Consider the following 19,014-nt stretch of genomic DNA (forward strand, 5'->3'; position numbering starts at 1 on the left):
TAACTAGTGAAAGTTTATCTAGTTTACTATCAATTTATAGTTGTTAACACATTTTGCAAAATATCTCACATTATCTGCTTACTGTAATTGCATATGCTTCACATTATCCGTTAGGGGCGGATCTCGTGATCTCTTAGTGCACTGATTTTCCATGTCTTAAAAAGACTGTTACGTAACCCTTCTCTTGTACCACGTGGTATCTTATTTCCCCATATCCACAGTAGTGTCTAGAATGACTGTTTACTTTGCTTTGTTATTCCCTGATCTATGACTCAAGATACAATACTTTGACTCTCTCTCTCCCTGCTATCACAAACCTTAGCAATAGCACAGTGTAACCTGGTCCCTGATCTAAAACAAAGACAAAGAGGGAAATTCTTCTTACCTGAGCCTCCTGCTCTTATTGTTTCTCCTTGGGGCCCAGTCTTCCGCTTTTTAGCCACAGATCAGAAAGTGGACAGCCTCTTTACACACAACAATTCAGTCGGAGGTCTTTTCACTTTAAGAAGAACCATTCTTTTTGGCAGCTTCTCCTGCGCAGATTTATTAGCACTTATGCACTCTGTGACCTGCAGCTTACCAAGGGAATTCCGGTCCGAAGGACCAAAATGTTAAATAAATTTGTTAGAATCGGACTGTAAAAATCATTGAGTTATTCAAAAACAATGTCAATCAATAACAAACAATAATGCAGGAGAACTCAAGTATTTTAAAGCTCTAATGTACATTAGGAGGCAAAAAACCATACACAAAGTTGTATAGAATTTTGACTAGTTTTATTCAGAAATGAACACCAACTTTATACATGTCATTATCAGTTTTGCCCACCTCACTGGCGTGGTCAGTGACAGGGTCTTTACATCATAGTAATTTATAAAAAGTGCTGAATTTGTGTTTTTCAAAAAGTCTTTTTCCCATGTGAATGTTACAGCCTTGCAAACACCTGGTCAGTCACGATGACCTCCTGAGGATGTAGCCAATTCAAGGTTCTCTGATTAGTTTAAATACAATAGATGTATGTCTTCCTTAATGCCTTTCTTTGTCTTCCTTGTTCCCAGCTGCGCACTATCAGAGATAGCGCGCACAAGGCTGCTCTCCTGGTGGAGGCAGGAAAGAGGACACACATGTGAACAAATTTATTATTTTCTAACTTTGCAAAATAATCTTTACTTGAAAGACATGAGCCAGGCTGTGTTTGCAAGCTGCCAAGGTCAAATTTCTGATTACACTGCAGCTTGTGCTTCAAGCAATAATATGCAGGTTTATTTCTACTATTATTCTAGTAAGACAGAATTAAATGCATTACATAAACTTTGTTTTCTATTATGGATTTAAGTACATTTATTTCTAACTAAAGCACACATTTCTCTATATATTTGATTACACAACTTATATATGTTTGAATGTTTAAATACACATCTTCCTAAGCAGCACACATTGTAAATATATTTTTCTAGGCAGCATGTATGTAAATATATTTTCTAAGCAGCATGTATAGATTTTTTTAACAATGGGCATTCTGTTTAGTCACTTGGTAACATTCACCAGTGGCTAGTACAGTAAACACATATTGATTAAGAGTATAGAAAAGAGCTGTTGCTTGTTGCAAGCTTTCGTAGAAGGTTAAGGTATGATTTGATCTAATTAAATGAAGCTACCCAGGATCAGAACAATTACATAACTAAGAACTATGTAAATGGGACCAGAGGAGTTTTTTGAAACTATTTTTTTTTCAGTGGTCCTAATACCTACAGGGATGGTATTTCATGCTTTTGCAACTGAAATGGAAAACAAGGAGTCCCCAGAGTTATTGTTGCTTTTGCCTGTCAGCTAGTGCTTTACTGGTGGATTATAATTAGCGTTTGTTAGAGTAGATATTATGAAGAGCTTGAACAGCAGGAACTTTATCAGGATAATATAGAATTTAGTGGGCTATTGTAAACTGGTTGTATGTGAGCAGGTTGGATAATATCTGCCAGGATACTTGCTCGATTGGTATGCAGTGATGTGCCCTGAAGAGTGAGTCAGTAGCAAACCTAGCTATTTTATTGTAGCAGGTGTTTAGTTTGTTGAAGTCTGCTTTGTTTATGTTGATGAGTATGGGGGAGGAATAGAGGAGGTGTGGATAGTAGGTGGGTTCTTGTGATAGTGGCTTTACTGTCATTGGTGAGGTACTTTTCATCTATATATACTTCCGAGTTTATGGACTTTATGGTATATATATATATATATATCAAAACACAGCAACTCTGAAAATGAACATATATAATCTTTAACACAATAAGTTTTATCTTGTTTATTACTTTTAAGCATCAGCACAATTAAATCTATACATGTATAAATTTAGATAACTGTATGAAGTACAGTAGAACCTAACAGGCAAATTCCTTAAGAAGGCCCTGAGAAATGTAATACAGCCCTAAACCTGTGTTCAGGAGGATGAATAGCACCAGAGTAACACAAAAGAGGAACATAATTTTTTTATATAGTGCACGGATAATTTTTAGGTAGGAAATACATTCTGGAATGAGAAAATGTCTTAACTGTATAGCTGTTTTTAGAATTGTATCTGCTACTTTACAAGCCTGTATCCACTGTCTAAATAAATGCATTACTTCTATTTGCCAAAAATATTTAACTTGAAAGATGGCATAGTGTACTGTCACAAAATTCATAGATATGAACACAGTCTATAAGAAACAAGAGTGCCCGATTTTTTATCAGTTTTGAAAAATATCTTACTACTGAGATCATTTGGGATATATAGTTACAACATACCTTGACTTAAAAACTAATTACATAAAGTGTTTCACTTTAAAACAATAACTAAATAAAAGAATAATAAAAATGTGTGGACATTTTTCCACTGTGAATTACGAAAGAGATTTTTGGATGCCTAATGAACAAGAAATTTCTTAGTTCTCAACCTTTCATCAGCCAAATGAGAAACAGTTATAATAACAATAAAAGAAAATTAGTGTTTTCTAGGACACAGCATGGAATGCATGCAGATGAAGACAATCAGCAATGGAACGGCTGCTCCAATGCACATAGACCAGGAGCTTATAACTGATTAGCAATCTTGGGATTTTTGCATGTTGTATTGTACTAACTCATTAAGATTTAACACAGATTTGTTGATTGAAAGTTGTGTGGCAGACACTGTATGTTCATACTGCAACAAAGAAAACGACATCCATTTCTGTGCAGCTCAGAATGATCCTGATTTGAAGTATGATCCTGCAAATGATTTCCTAACAAAAGGAAATGTAGTTTGTGTAATATTTGCATACACACCGAAATGGAAGTGGTATTAATTCCTGAGTGTTTAACTGCAGCCACACTACAAGGCATGCTTAAACGCAAAAAGAACAAGTTGCAAAAACCAAAGCAGTAAACACTGATCCAGAGAGACAGAGTGCTAGAGGAATTTTCAAGAGTGTTGCATGTCTCTTAGCTTGCCATAGAGAATTAAGGCTATGACCTGATATTGAGAGTCAGTCTGTAGTTCTGGGTTTGAGTTCCACAGGCTCCATTTACCTACTGTGTAAATATAGGAAGATCACTATCACGTAAGCAAATAGTGTTTCTGGGTTATTTATGACAATAGGTACAAGTATAGAATAAGTGTATCCTGCTAACAACAAATAAATAAAACACAAATTACAGAATAGGGAAATTGGATTTAATGTCATCTTATGATAAAGCTCCATTCCTTGAATTTCTGCCCAAAGGGCTATGTATTATATTGATTACATTTTGTTGAATGTGACATGGTAGTGTATCTTAAATATATAAAATATAATATAATGAATCTGAATACATCTCCATGCCAAAAAAAAAAAAAAAACAGTGAATTAAAATAAATATATAAAAGCTATCAAGAACACCCAATGATTGGTCAAATGTCGCTTTGGATTTTGAATTATAGATTTCTATATCATTGTCTGGAAGGTGAAAATTGCCTTTAAGTTATGAATAAATTCTAAATACCAAATGCACTTTGCTCAAATGAGTAGAGATACATCAAACACAGTGCAGAGTGCTTTGCCTTTAAGAAGATTTGAAAAATGTGTTAAAATGACCAATTAAATAAGTTTTAGTATTGCACCAGAATGCAACTGCACCACAGGCAAGTTACAAGTCAAGTCAAGTCAGCAACACAAAGAGAAATAAAATGTAAATACTGGTCAGCAAGTTTCATATTTGAAACACATGGATATAGAAAGTAAAAGAATAGAGAACTATAGTATTATACTCACAAAACAAAACAATATGTTAAAAAAAACACACGTGTATGTGTGTGTGTGTGTGTGTGTGTGTGTGTGTGTGTGTGTGTGTGTGTGTGTGTACATATGTATGTATATATATATATATATATATATATATATATATATATATAGATAGACAGACAAATATCTATACACACACAAACAATTTGTTAACAATAGCAATTCCGAATTATTTTTAGTGTTGAATTAAAAGCAATGGTACACTGAAATCAATGTCAGCAACCGCATTTTATCTATGCCTTTGCTTTGCTAAGGAAATGGTTTTATAATCAGACTACCAGTAGCATAGCTAGGTCAGGGTGAGAGGGGAAACAGCCTTGGGTGCAAAGTGTTGGGGGATGTGATCAGCCAAACCCAAATGATATTTAATGTAATAACGGCTTTTAAAAGCCAGTATTGCATTTGTGGACAAACCTGAGTGTTGTTGCCCTCCATGCGTCGTCTAAACTACAGCAACTGCTACACTGTAGCAAACAGTTTGCTACAGTTTAAAAGTAAAACAAAAAAATTTTTTTTTTTTTAACTAAAACCTGAGTATTTTAGCAGTCCATGCAGGCATGGTATAAACTATAGCAAGTATTTTCTACAGTATAGAAACAGAAAATGTTAAAATTAAATATATTAAAGGAAGGTTGGGGACAAGGCACAGAAATGGAACCTGAATGGCTGGAGCAGGAGAGTGTGTCATGCATTTGGTTACCTGTTTGGTGTGCCAGTAGAAGGAATGTCTGTCTTTTTTTTGCTTTTTTTGCTGGTGGGGGTGTTAGATCTAAATGTAATAAGGTGATCCCTTTTGGCATATTACAGTGAAATGCTTTGTTTTTTTTATCTTTGCCTGAGGGGTTGGCCATTCAATGCATTGGCCCAGGGCACTAACTGAACCAGGTATGCTTCTCCAGACTGCTTTTAGAGGCATTACATCTCTAAAGTTTTGCTCTTCATAATATTACATTGTTTGTTGAACAGATGAATTGGTCTAATTGACAAACTGTATCCCCTGAGCATTGGGCACATCTATTACTGATGAAGTCTAGAAGACTGAAGCACTAATCGGAATAAACTTTCTTTGAAAAAACTGACTAAAAGCAAATTTTTCTTAAACTTGTTGACCTTTTACTGGTTTAAGAACTTTTGACAGGGATTTTCATATGCAGCTTCCAGCAGTAAGCAAGGGTTCATCTGCAACAGAAACCCAGCACCACTCTAGAGCTCATCCCCTTGGCTTTTGTTTTTTTTATTTGTTCTGGATTGGTGAGGGCCTCTAGGTTCCCCAGGCTGTGCTAGTTTGATATCGGTAGATATCATCTTGTAGACCCGTGATTTTGTTTCATTTTAAAACCTCAGTAATATTACTTCCATGACATACTTCTATCTAAATTTTAGCACAGTATTAAATTATCACGCACATGGGTGGAAGCTGCAGATTCATTATTAGCCACAATGAATCTAGAAGGTAATTGCATATCACACAGTTAAAAAAATTAGATGCCATTTCAGAGAAATGCAACTTTCACATTGGTTGCTGATGGTTAAGGATTTAGTTAAGAATGTATTACAGGACTTACGGAATAGTGAAATGGGCTGCACAACTGCAACAGGAAGCAAATGGGTGGAAGTTTCTCAAGATGGTGTATGGCCATTTTAATGCTTTGAAGGATAGTTCCCTATTAACGTCTAGCCATTTGTTTAACAGAGGACTTTTGAATGGATGTTGTTTATACAGAGGAATATACATGGATGAGTTCTGATTGGATGACAGGTTGTAAAACAGGAAACATGATAATAGACTTGTTCTAGTCTGTCAGAAAGTAAGGGGCAAACGTTTTGTGATTAGAGGGCAATAATAAAAGCGACTTGGTGAAGTAAAGCAGAGGCTTTAGGAAGTTCACCCATGAGATTTTGAACTGTGAGGTCTATATAGAACTCCAGCCTACAGCTTCTGTGACAGACCACCTTTGTGATACAATGGTTTAGTTTAAAACTTAGAAGTAGTTTTAGGGGTACAGTTTCAAAAAGAACATCAACAGACCCATTTTTGTTACTAGTCTCAATATAGTGATTTTTAATTTCAATGCTCAATATTGCTTCTGTTCTAAAATTTAACACTCGTAAAATAAAATTGGATCACCTCTTATCAGTCTACAGTTTACTGAAAAGAGGGACAGCTTCTCAAGCCTGATTTAATTGCTCATTTTCTTGACTTTTGAAATCTGGTTGGTAAAATACCTTTGTATTCTTTCTAATCTTTGAAGATGTGTACAATTATAAGTACAAGCTGCTACACAATACTGAATATTTGGTCTGACTGTTGACTTATGCAATGGCAATACAACATTTTCATCTCTGGAAATTGTGCGCAATATGTTCTTAATGACTGAGAAGCATTTTCTATTAACAGTCATTATGTTTGCTTCTAATATAAGTTTTCTTTTTACTTTGACATAATCCCGAAGTCTCTTACATTGTCTTCATTAAAATGTATATTGTTTAAATAATACCAATAGCGAGGGATCATCATCATCCCCCTTTTCCACATTTGCTGCATGTGGTTGGGGTGTCGTGTCAACTGTCGCCATCTCTCTTGATTCAATGCCACTCTCCTACCTTCTTTGACACTCATGCCTGACTGTCACAGGTCTTCTATAACAAAATCCATTCCTCCTGTTTGATGGATGCCCTTCATTACCTCTTGCCTTCTTCATGTATGTCTCAAATCTTATTCACCAGATTGTCTTCCACTTTTCTGAACATGTGCCGGAACCATTGTAAGCTGTTCTCTTTGACCGCTTCTGCAATTAGAGCTACTTTGGCTTCTGTTCTTATGTCCTCATTTCTTTATCTGCCTCAAAGTGTGCATCCTACCACCCATACCAGGCACTTCATCTCCATCACCTCTAGCTTCCTCAACTGCTCTGCTTTTACTGCCTGGGTTTCTGTACCATACAGTAGTACTGGCAACTGTTCTGTACTCCTTTGGCATTCTTCTATCATAAACTACACCTTACACTCTGTGCCAATTGGCTTAGCCCCTCTGATTCTAGCTTTGACCTTGTCATTCAGACTTCCCTTCTCCTCAGCCACCCCTCCCATATACTTGAAGCTGTTAACCTGTTTATATTTTCTCTTCTATCTCAATTCTCAGCATCTTCTGATTTCCCCATGTGCTGCCATTACAATTGTCTTATCTGTACTCAGTTTCATCTTATATACCTTCAGTTTTGCATTCCATTCCACTTTCCTCTGCTGTAGTTCTTATTTATTTACTTGTCTTTGTTTACCAGGAAAGTCCAACTGGGTAATACCAATTTTCAGTGGAGGTCCAAGGAAAAGCTCCATTTGCTTATACTGCATTATGCTAAGTTCCAGTTAAACACAGAGTAGTTACATTTCTATTTACATGTATATACAAACAGTAGTTACATTTATACTTTCTAAGATTTTATAGAGGTGGAAGTTACTAAAGAGAAAGCCCAAGTGCAACTTAATGGATTGTACAAGCAACAGTTATGCATAAAAATGCTTTAAGCTATGATGATGGTGGGTCTAATGAGGGAGATTAATGACAAATTTAGCTATTTTATTGTAGCAGGAGGCAAGCATCTTTATTTGAGCACTGTTTAAGTTTCCTAGGACAGGAGTGGCGTATAAGAGAGTTGGCAATAAGAAGGTAGTAGCTAGAGTTTTTCTTATATCTGCAAGGAATCCATTGATCCCATAAATGGAGGCTAGTTTCTGGTAAGCAGATTTACTGGTAAGCAGTCTATGCTGATTATATTTGAGACTGTCATTTATTATAACACCTTAGAAGTTGATTGTGAGTCACAGTTTCAATGGTAGTATTATTTACTGATTTTATGGTAAAACATTGGCTCTTGATTTTGGCAACTTTTTTAGGTAAAAAGCATTAACAGTTTTCTTGGGGTTGAATAGGAGGTTTGATTCTTTGATAAATGTTTCTACAGAGGAGAAAAATTTTGGGGTCATGTCTTGGAGCTTATTTGTTGTTGAGGCTACACATATTAATGCTGAGTCATCCGCATACTGAACTAAACTATGATGGTGAGTGGAGGTATGGAGGTCATTAATAAATATATTAAAGAGGAGAGGACCCAAGATAGAACCCTGAAGGCCACCTGTAATAACTAGTTGAAAAGAGGATTAGGTTTTTTTGTATTCCAGATAACTAATTAAGAAACCACAACATGGAATATTGTGAAAGTCCTACTTAGGAGAGTCAAAGAAGCAGTTTCTGGTGCAAGACAGCATCAAATACCCTTGAAAAGTCATAAACATGGTGGACACAAGCAGATCATTGTTTCTATGTCCGTTTATATACTGGTAAAATGTAGTAGACCAGTAGTGGTGCTGCGCTGGGGCCTAAAGCCGTGCTGTGTTTCTGAGAGCAGGTTATTTGAGGTTAGTGTATTGCATCAGCTGCATATGGATGTATTTCACTAATATGTTGGAGAGGGGGAGATCATTGCTATCGGTCTGTAGTTATTAAACTCTGGAGATATGTCGCCTTTGTGCACTGGTATGATGTAGGATTTTTTTTCCACAGTGATGGGACGTATCTCTCTGCTATGGACCCATTAATTAGCATGGACAAAGGAAGGTCTATAAATTCTGTGGCCGTTTTTAGGTAGTCTGATGATAGTTGTTCTACAGCTACAGAAGTAGTTTTTAGTTTAAGGAGCAACTTCACTGTTAGTGAGGTAGGTACAGCACTAAAACTGAAGAGGTGTGGGTTGTTTTAATTGGACAGGGGTACAGAGATGGAGCCAGATGTATTTGTTTCTAAGAGAGAGAATACTGATTGTATAAAGTAGGAATTAAACTGGGTGAGGATATTCTGTCATATTGTCTGCTTTTAGAGAAGGACTGGTGATCTTGCCAAGGTGGAGTAGTTTATTTAGTGATGATCAAAACAGTTTTAGGGTGTTTTTATGTTTGGCCTGTAGGCTGGTATAGTATGTTTGCTTATCCTGTTTGACATGGAGTTTTGCAATGTTTCCAAAATGTCTAAATTGCTGGAAGGCATTTTGAGTTCTATTTTTATACATTTTTTTTCCAGGCTTTATCCCTTTTCATCATGATTTTTTTTTAATTTCTTTTGTCAGCCATGGTATGGGGTTGGACTTTGCTCTAGTAGTGCTAGGTTATTTAAGGTCTATAAGAATATGTCACTAAAGTATTATAGTTTCATGTTTAATTTGTTGGGATATCCAGTACAGGATATTTTCAGCAGTAAAAATGTTATTGCCTGGTGCTTTCAACAGTATCAATGTTATTGCCTGGTGGTATATAAATTGCTGTTAAACATATAGTTTTGCTATAGTTCATTTAGAGGAGTGTTATTAGACATTCAGCATTGTTAAATTTGGGTATTTCCTGTGAAAGTAAGGTGATGGTTAAGGAATTTTTATAGATGATTGGTACACAGCCTGCATTCCTGTTTTGTCTGTCATGCCTGAGTATATTGTATCCTGGGGTGGGGGGGTGGGGGGGTCTCATTATCCTGTACTTCTTTTTTTTAACCAGGTTTCAGTAGCTATGACTACATCAGAAGTGTATGTGGCAAGGTAGGCATGTATCTCATGGATTTTATTGCACATGCATCTTAGATTCATATTTAGTAAGGTAAGTTTGGGTTCTGTTTCTTATTGAGATGTATTAGGTGACTGGTTTATTTTGAGGATGGAAGTGATGGTTTCAGGAGCAGTGGGACCTGGGTTGGGGGAGAATATTTCTGCTAATTGTTTTTTAATTGATATTTTTCAGAGGGAAGTGTGTGGCCAGTTGTATTTTGGTCTTGGCTCAGTATTTGATTGTAAATTTGGATACCTAGTTTTGAAATATTTACAGATAAATAAATCAGATATGGTTTGCTAGAGATAGGGTGTTATGAAGAAAGGCCGACTGGGAAGATATTGATATTCTTTGAGAGGATTGGTTGAAGTTGTATTTGAAGGAGGTGGATTTGATAATTGTTGATGAAAGCTAGTAGAGTGATGAGGAAAAGAAAAACAATCTGAGTTAGGGTCATCTTATTTAACTTTGGTTTACCTTTGTTGTAAATTAGAATTTGAAAATGTTAGGCAGGTACTGGTTTGGTTGAAGAGATGTAATTTGGTAGTTATAGGTGGCAAGGATTAAAAGAGTGAGAGAGAGACTTGGGTGGTAAATTAGAGTGGGTATTACTAATGGGAGCAATTCTATTGATTGTTTTTCTTTTGGAGGGAACTGCTGGTATTGGTTTGATGAATATGTGGGTGGTCCTATGGAAGTATAAATATAGAGTAAGAGGGGGAGGGTAGAAATTGGGGGTATGGTAGGGCAGTGGAGTAAGCCCAAGCGTTAGGGAGGGCAAAAGAAGTGGGATGAAAAATGGCAAAGAGACGGAGAAAAAACAGTCAGTGACTGAACATAAACAGCCACAAATCTGCTGAGAGAGATAAGTAAAAGGAATAAAGCAGTTTGCAAGTACTCTGTGCCAATATATGAAAGTCTTGATTTTGTTGCTCTAGGACATAGTTTTAGTGGGATAGTTAGTCCAGTATCACCTCGACCTAACTAATGGTGATAACAGTAAAAAAATGCACTCGACTGTTTGAACAACTGTGTAATAATGTAATGAGGTTTCTATGGAGTTTGAAATGAAAGTCCAAAAGTTACCCCAACTCCCAGGAAATAATAAGCCAGAATGCAGGAGGGCAGTTCTGGAAAAATATTGGCTCAGAACTGAAACTGGCTACACAAGAAGACAAATGCATTTAAGGAAAGAGGCAGTGGACTGCTAAAAACAATATATGGAACACAGGAAGTACCAATGGGACTGCTGTCATCTAAGAAAATGAAACTATTATATTGGACAAAGTTCTTTGTTTTAGGCTGCCATGATGTTTATAACTCACATAAAAGTGCAGACCACAGACTGGTGTTCAAACTGCAGACTTCACCATTACATACATTTCTATTTGCTTTCAGGGACACTTTTATAGCAAAATAAAAACACACTAAAGAGAGAGTTAAGTGGACTGAGTCTGTGCACAACTGCTAGCTTAGAGTTGAAAGAGGTTTAATAACAGTCTCAGGTAAGGAGAAATAAGAAAGGAAGGGAGGAGACGAAAGAAAGACAGGAGAATATAAATAATGGGAATAGCAAGTCTAGAAGTGAAGAAATAGTTTGAGAGCTGTATAAGTAAATGTCAGTGTCTGTTAGGAAGTAGAGAGTAAAAGCTGACCAGCAGGATAGGATACTGAAGCACTTGTCTTCAGAATAGTCATTACTCTGGCTAAAACACATGTACAAGACTGGATGCCCCTAATGCTTACTTAAGCACAAGGGCAGAGGTGGTACAGAGTTTGCCCTAAATAAATGGTGGGTGCATTGAGTGGACTTGGACTGCCTATTGGATGAGCCTGCTATATGTACGCTTTAGGGATGTTTCCAGTGAAGCTGTGGAAAAAAAGGAAAAAAAAAAAGATGTAGTCAAGGTTCATTAGAAATGCAATTAAATTATTAGGGGAAGAACTATATGCAACAGAACACTGCCACCAGTAAATGCACTGAAATTGGAAGTGATTTCTTAATAAATACAGAAATTAATTTCTGTAATACGGTTACTGGGATGGGGCCCTTTGGCTTACTACCTTAAACAATACTTCCTCAGAAGGAAACAAGTAGGAAAATGTTAACACCCTTACGAATTAAGGGCACTAATCTTTCAAAAAGCAGCCTTTTGGCACTAGAACAACAAAGAAACACTGAAAATTAAGGATGAGGCAAGAAAAAAATGCAAAAATAGCATCAAACCTCACAAGCACTTTAAATTGAACAGAAAGATTAACAAGCCCTTACTTCAACTTACATTCCAAAAATCTCTTTTTGGCAATGAAGGTACTTGATAGTGTTATGAGATCTCTGCAGTTTAAGTTACCTTTCTAGCTTATTTAACGCAAGTTGTAAAGAATAAAATAAGGATTTGGACCTTGTGAAACACAGAATTAAGATGACAAATATTGGGCACCTTTAAAAAAATTGCTGACACAAATCAACTAAAGTATAAACAATAGTTACAAGTCACACACAGTAGAAAGTACATTTACTGATAGAAATTAAGTTCAGCCACAAATTCTTTAAAGCATCAGTTAGATAAACAAAATCAGTTCTCTCCATCCATCCTCAACCTCTTTTTCCCATTTGCACATGGTGATGGGGTGTCACTTCCGCAGTGACAATCATCTTGAACCAAGTTTTACACCACTGGGTGGCTAGCCCTGCCACGGTACTTCATTTGTACTACTCACTCACGCACATACTCATACCTACGGTCAATTCAGAACGTCCAGTCCACCTACGGTATGTCTTTAGAATGTGGGAGGAAACCGGAGCTCCAGGAGGAAACCCACTTGACTGCAGGGAGGACATGCAGACTCCACACAGAAGGCACCCCAGTCAAGAATAGAACTGGAGAACCTCTTGCTGTGAGGTGGCAATGCTAATAGCTGCACCACAGTGGGCACTTTACTACTGCGGTCACCTAACACAATCAATTAGTAAAGTAAGTTTCTAAGCTAAAGTAAAGTTCTTGCTCAGAGTCTGCTAGTAAGGTCACATTATCTGCATACAGCAAATTTTTTCATCTGTCCGCTCTGACCTGTTTGTTAATGAAATGCATTACCAGCATGAACAGCAGTGGACTAAGAGATGAACCCTGATGCACATCCACTCCCACTGACAGGCTCTCTGTAAGACTGAACAGTGTTCATACTTCAGTCACTGGGTCCTTGCACACAGTTTGCACTAATTATTTCAAGGTTTCTGGGACTTCAAACCACCACAGGACTGCCTAAGTCATCTTTCTTGCGATATACTTTCTCCAAGTCTAGGAATGCCCAGTTGGACTTTCATCTCTAGTTTCTTCTCAACTACCTGTCTCACTGCAAGCATTGGTCCAGTTGCGCTTCATCCTGATATGAATCTGAACTGCTCATCTCCCATCTGACTTTCAAGTACTCAGAGTATTCAGTTATTAATCACCCACTCCAGGCCTTTCATGCAGTATGACAGGAGTTCAATACCTCAGTAGTGCCCACCGTTCTGACTGGTCCTTTTGCTCTTCAGCACTGGCACTAGTATATTTATTCTCCAGTCATCTGAGATATGACTTTCTCTCCACACTGCTATGACTACCCTCAGGAGCCATTTCTTCCCCGTCCCACCCATCATCTTTGTATCTGCTATGATTTCTTCTGAGCCTGCTATCTTCCCTGGCTATTTTCCTTAGAGATATTCTTACTTCTTCTATGATAGGCTCCTCCTATTCTCTCATCGTAGGCTGTGTCTGTAGCAGTACAGCTTCTGTGGTGTTTTCTTCATTCAGAAGCTGCTGGATGTACTCCTTCCATCTGTTTTTGATGTCCTGTGGACTGGTGAGCAGATTGTGGCTGGCATCCCTTATGAAGGATGTCTGACCATCTTTCTTATCTTTCTGTCTTTGCTTTGCAATCTGATATGGTTTGTGTGCCATCCATTGAGCTACTTTCCAGAAGCTGGAAAGTATTGGACATTAGCAAGAAAGTGAATGACTTTAGATTTCTTAGCATTAAATTGTATACTTTTGCTTCCTGACTAGACTTCCAATATTTCCATAAACCCTTTCATCCCAAAATGATCACCTCAGTTATTAAACTTTTGTATCACCTGCAAACCTGAGATGCTACTCTGAGTGGAATAGTTTGCCCTAAATATAGTAAATAAAATTGGCCCAAGGGCTGACTTCTATGGCACACCTACATCCACATTTTACCTGCTAGAAAATAGTCTCTAGTTTCTAATTTCTACCCCATATAGGTTCATAGGTTGGTACTAGGCTATCGGCCTATACAAGCCTAGCCAACAGTTCCCTGGCTATTTCTTCCAACACTATTTACTTCCCTGGACCCCTGTCTAGCAGGGTGACTGACGTGATCCCCGGGGTGAATTTTCTTTCTCCCATCCGATAGTCAAGGTTCCTTTTGAAGAGGGCCAAAGAGGCACTCTGCTTGACATGTATGGGCAGTCTATTCCAGAGTCTGGGGAGTCTCTGGGTCAGGAACCTATCAATATATATCTACCAATATATGATCTACCAATATATATGTAACTGATTTCCTAGTCATCTGCTTATACATCTATTAATATTTGTTTCATTATACCCACTAGGTCAACATCTGAAACTAAGCAGAATGGCTTGGCTATGTCCCGACACATGTCTAATGTCAGCCAAAGATCTGTAGTTTCTCATACTAACTAATAGAAACTAGTAAGATTAGATCAGGATGAACATTCTTCAGAAAAGCTGTGTTGATAAATGTCCAAGCCTGATGTTAATATATTGGGCATTAATTCACATTAGATGCATACAAAAAAATTCCCCAAATACAGGTCATACTAATTGGACATTGAATATCTATAAAGGTGAAAGTTTCCCACTTAGAAATGGTTTTGACCCTAGCATTTTGAAGAAGGAAGTCGCTGTACTGATTTCAAAGTGACGTCTGGAACAGAAACAGTAAACATGGAATGATGTCACCCATTGTGTTAATAAGAAAAAAAGCATGCAGTCCCTGAAGACCTATTAATTTATAAGGGTTGTTTTAATAACCATTTGCATTATATCATGAATCTAAATAGAAGTTAGAGTTGATTGTCAATCTTTGTAATTTTATGAGCAAATGTATTTGCTAAAGGGTTTGCTTCAATTATTAAAACATCATTAACAACCACACTGATTCCTGAATGATTCTATAGCTCCTCTGATGTTTAAATACAGCTTTTTTATTAGATAATGTATACCTCATATTTATTTTTGTTGTGTAGATCAATTTGTGAAAACGTGTACAACCTTGTGATGTATTTTTTACAGGTTTGGACAAATTTGTAAGCCTGCCAAATGTATGTTTTTTTTTCCTTTACTCAGTTTTGATATCTATCATAAGCAGTTGAATAAACATTGCCCCTGTAAAACACTTGTCTTGTTTCTTCATCATAATATCCTTCTAATTGTGCACCCTTTTATTATTGTGATATAATGCTATGAGTGAGTCCAAGTAATAGTACAAAATTCTTACTAGTGCCATCTAGTGAGTGACACCCCTGCACTGGCCCAGTAAACAAGGAGCCTCAATCCTCACCACTGGCAGCAGTGGGGGACATACACACTGGGAAGATGACAAGTACACATACAGTAAAGTGAAATTTCCTTTAAGAGCACACAGAGATCACAGTCAGTCTGTGGCTGGTTTCTCCCTCTTTCTCCAGATCCCCAGTAAGACTCCCCACTGCCACAGCTATAGGGTTGAGATCTCAGCTGAGTGGCCAAACCAAGATTCCTGGTACCCTCTCTGTCCAACTAGTGCTTCGTGTCTTTGCTACCAAGTAGCTGACGCACATACTCTTTGATACTGGATTTATATACAAACACACACGCGCACACACTCCTGGAAAAGGTTGGCACAGGTTTACTAGCTATGCCCCCTTCTGCCTAGACTATAAGGTAGTTTCCACTGCGACCAGCTACTACTTATCAGCTACTGCAAGGACCTTAGCAAAGGGTGCCCAATGTTACTATTAGTCCAGATGGTAGTCTGACCAAGAGCAAAGCTATTTAGCAGTAGCCTGTACAGTGTCACCAAATAGATATAAAAGTACTCCAAAAGCTTAAATATGTCTCACAGACAGCCACAAATATAGATTTAAATATATTTAATAATAAATAAATAGTAAAAGAACAAGACAATACTCAGCAAGTAATCAGTTATATCACCGTTTAGAATCACAGGAAATATTTAAAACAACATTGTAGGACAGTCTCAAATAAATAAAGAAAACATCTAAGCTATACTTTACTACATTCTTATCTGAATCGAAGAGAGTTACTATGGCCTAAAAACTTACTCACAAGCAAGGCAAGTTTGGAAGGTGGTGATGAGTGTATGTTCTTGCCAGGTCAAAGACAAAGCACAAAATGCACAGTCTCTCCCTGAGAGAGTTCCCAAATCAATATCAAGCATCACTGCTGGGTTAGCCTGGATGACATCAATTTTTCTCACCTGACTCTAGCTCCCAAGCTAAATTCCTAGTGCCCAACATTTAACATCTCTCTGTGAAAATACATACCTTTCAGGTGTTTGCAACTGCTAGAGGACATAAAACAATAAAACACTTACAAAACAACACAGAGTCCCCTAGTGTAGACATCCTATCTCCAGTTGACTGAAACTGAAAGATAATTTTTATAGCACAATTGTAAAACAATTTAATTTCAACTATTTTCTTGAAGTTTTGCAAGTTAACTCTGTATGTTCTAGTTTATACTGTTCAGGTATATAGTTTCTATACATTTCTGTTCTAACCCAGCAGGGTAAACACATCCCTGAAGCTCAGTACTGTACAAACCCTGTTCAACACACACTTCTGTGCCAGTAGTTTAATATACACATAACGTAGTTCTGATACATTTGTAAGACAAGCATATGAATCATGTTGATATTCACAAACGTATGATTATTTACAAAATTCCAGATAGTGTGCTGCCAGTATCTCCTTCTATCACACTTCTATATAAATTGCATGAATATTCACAAATGACATATTCTTCTTCTTTCGTCTGCTCCCGTTAGGAGTCACCACAGCAGATCAACTGTTTCCATTTCTTCCTGTCCTCTGCATCTTGCTCTGTCACATCAACCACTTGCCTGTCCTCTCTCACCACATCCATAAACCGGTTTACTATTGAAATGTCGAACGGCACTACATCGACTGTACTATAGTCGAACACGGAAGTTCGAAAATAGTAATGTCGACGTCAAAAAATCAGTCTAGGAATAGTTTTAACATGGGTCAAGGTAGGTGTTCAGTATTATTCAGAAGTACAAATACCTCCCCTACCTCGACCCATGTTAAAACACAGTCCTAGATTTTTTTTTTTTGTCGTCGACATTACTATTTTCGAACTTCCGTGTTCGACTATAGTTCAGTTGATGTAGTGCCATTCGACATTTCAATAGTAAACCCCATAAACCTTATCTTAGGCCTTCCTCTTTTCCTGTTACCTGGCAGCTTCATCCTTAGCATCTTTTTCCCAATATACTCTGCATCCTTCCTCAGCACATGTCCAAACCAATGTAATCTTGCCTCTCTGGCTTTGTCTCCAAACCTTCCATTCTGGGCTGATCCTCTAATATACTTATTCCTAATCCTGCCCATCCTCATCACACCCAGTGCAAATCTTAACATCTTCAACTCTGCCACGTCAAGCTCTGACTCCTGCCTTTTTGTCAGTGCCACTATCTCTAACCCATATAACATAGCTGGTCTCACTACCCTCTTGTAGACCTTCCCTTTCACTCTTACTGGTATTCGCCTGTCACAAATCCCTCCTGACACTCCTCTACCCACTCCATCCTGCCTGTACTCTCTTCTTCACCTCTCTTCCACACTCACCATTATTCTGAACAGTTGATCCAAAGTACTTAAACTCATCCACCTTCACCACCTCTACTTCCTGCATCTTCACCATTTCTCTATCCTCCCTCTCATTTACACACATATATTCTGTCTTAGTCCTGCTGACCTTCATTCCTCTTCTCTCTAGAGCATATCTCTACCTCTCCAGGGTCTCCTCCACCTGTTCTCTACTCCCACTACAGATCACAATGTCATCTGCAAACATCATAGTTCACGGGGACTCCTGTATGATCTTGTCTGTCAACCTGTCCAACACCATTGCAAATAAGAAAGGGCTCAGAGCTGATCCTTGATGTAATCCCACCTCCACCTTAAACGCATCCGTCACTCCCACCGCAGAACTCACCACTGTCACACTACCCTCGTACATATCCTGTACCACTCTTACATGCTTCTCTGACACTCCCGACTTCCTCATACAATACCACAACTCCTCTCTAGGCACCCTGCCATATGCTTTCTCTAAATCCACAAAGACACAATGCAACTCTTTCTGACCTTCTCTGTACTTCTCCATCAATACTCTCAGAGCAAACATCGCATCTGTAGTGCTCTTTCCTGGCATGAAACCATACTGCTGATCACTAACCATCACCTCCCTTCTTAACCTAGCTTCCATTACTCTTTCCCATAACTTCAAGCTGTGACTGATCAGTTTAATCTCTCTGTAGTTATTACAGCTCTGCACATCACCCTTATAATTATTTATAAAATTCCAGATAGATGGGCTGACAGTGTGGCACTGTGTTCCACCCGGCTTTGTTCTGAAGCATCTCCACACATGGACACACATCCATTCCTCTCAATAGTCTGTTCATGGTGCAACAGGATCCCCCTGCTGTTGCCTCTTTCAGTACCCCCGTCCTTCGTAACTCACTGTTTCAACACTTGAATGATGCCAGAGATTAGAATGTCATACATCTTATGATGAAGTAACCCTTGCCGCAGTAAGTGAATAGGTAAACTACTGAGTTATTGTTGCTACATCTTGTGTCAATCAGACAGAGTCTGAGACCACCCACCTCTAATTTATATATATATTTTTTTGTTTTTTATTCAAGCTTTAGGCAAGGTTTTAAAGTCTCCCTCATGTCTAGTGGTGGTGCAGAAGTTTAATATTCTCTTTATAAGGTGCAGAGGTACAGAGTTTGAATTGTTTTATGTGCTGTTCAGGCTTGCTATGAAGAATTATAGTGTCTAGTGTTTCCC

This window comes from Protopterus annectens, chromosome 15.part0, assembly GCF_019279795.1.
Source record: "Protopterus annectens isolate FY-2018-M chromosome 15.part0, PAN1.0, whole genome shotgun sequence".
In the NCBI taxonomy this organism is placed as follows: Eukaryota; Metazoa; Chordata; order Ceratodontiformes; family Protopteridae; genus Protopterus; species Protopterus annectens.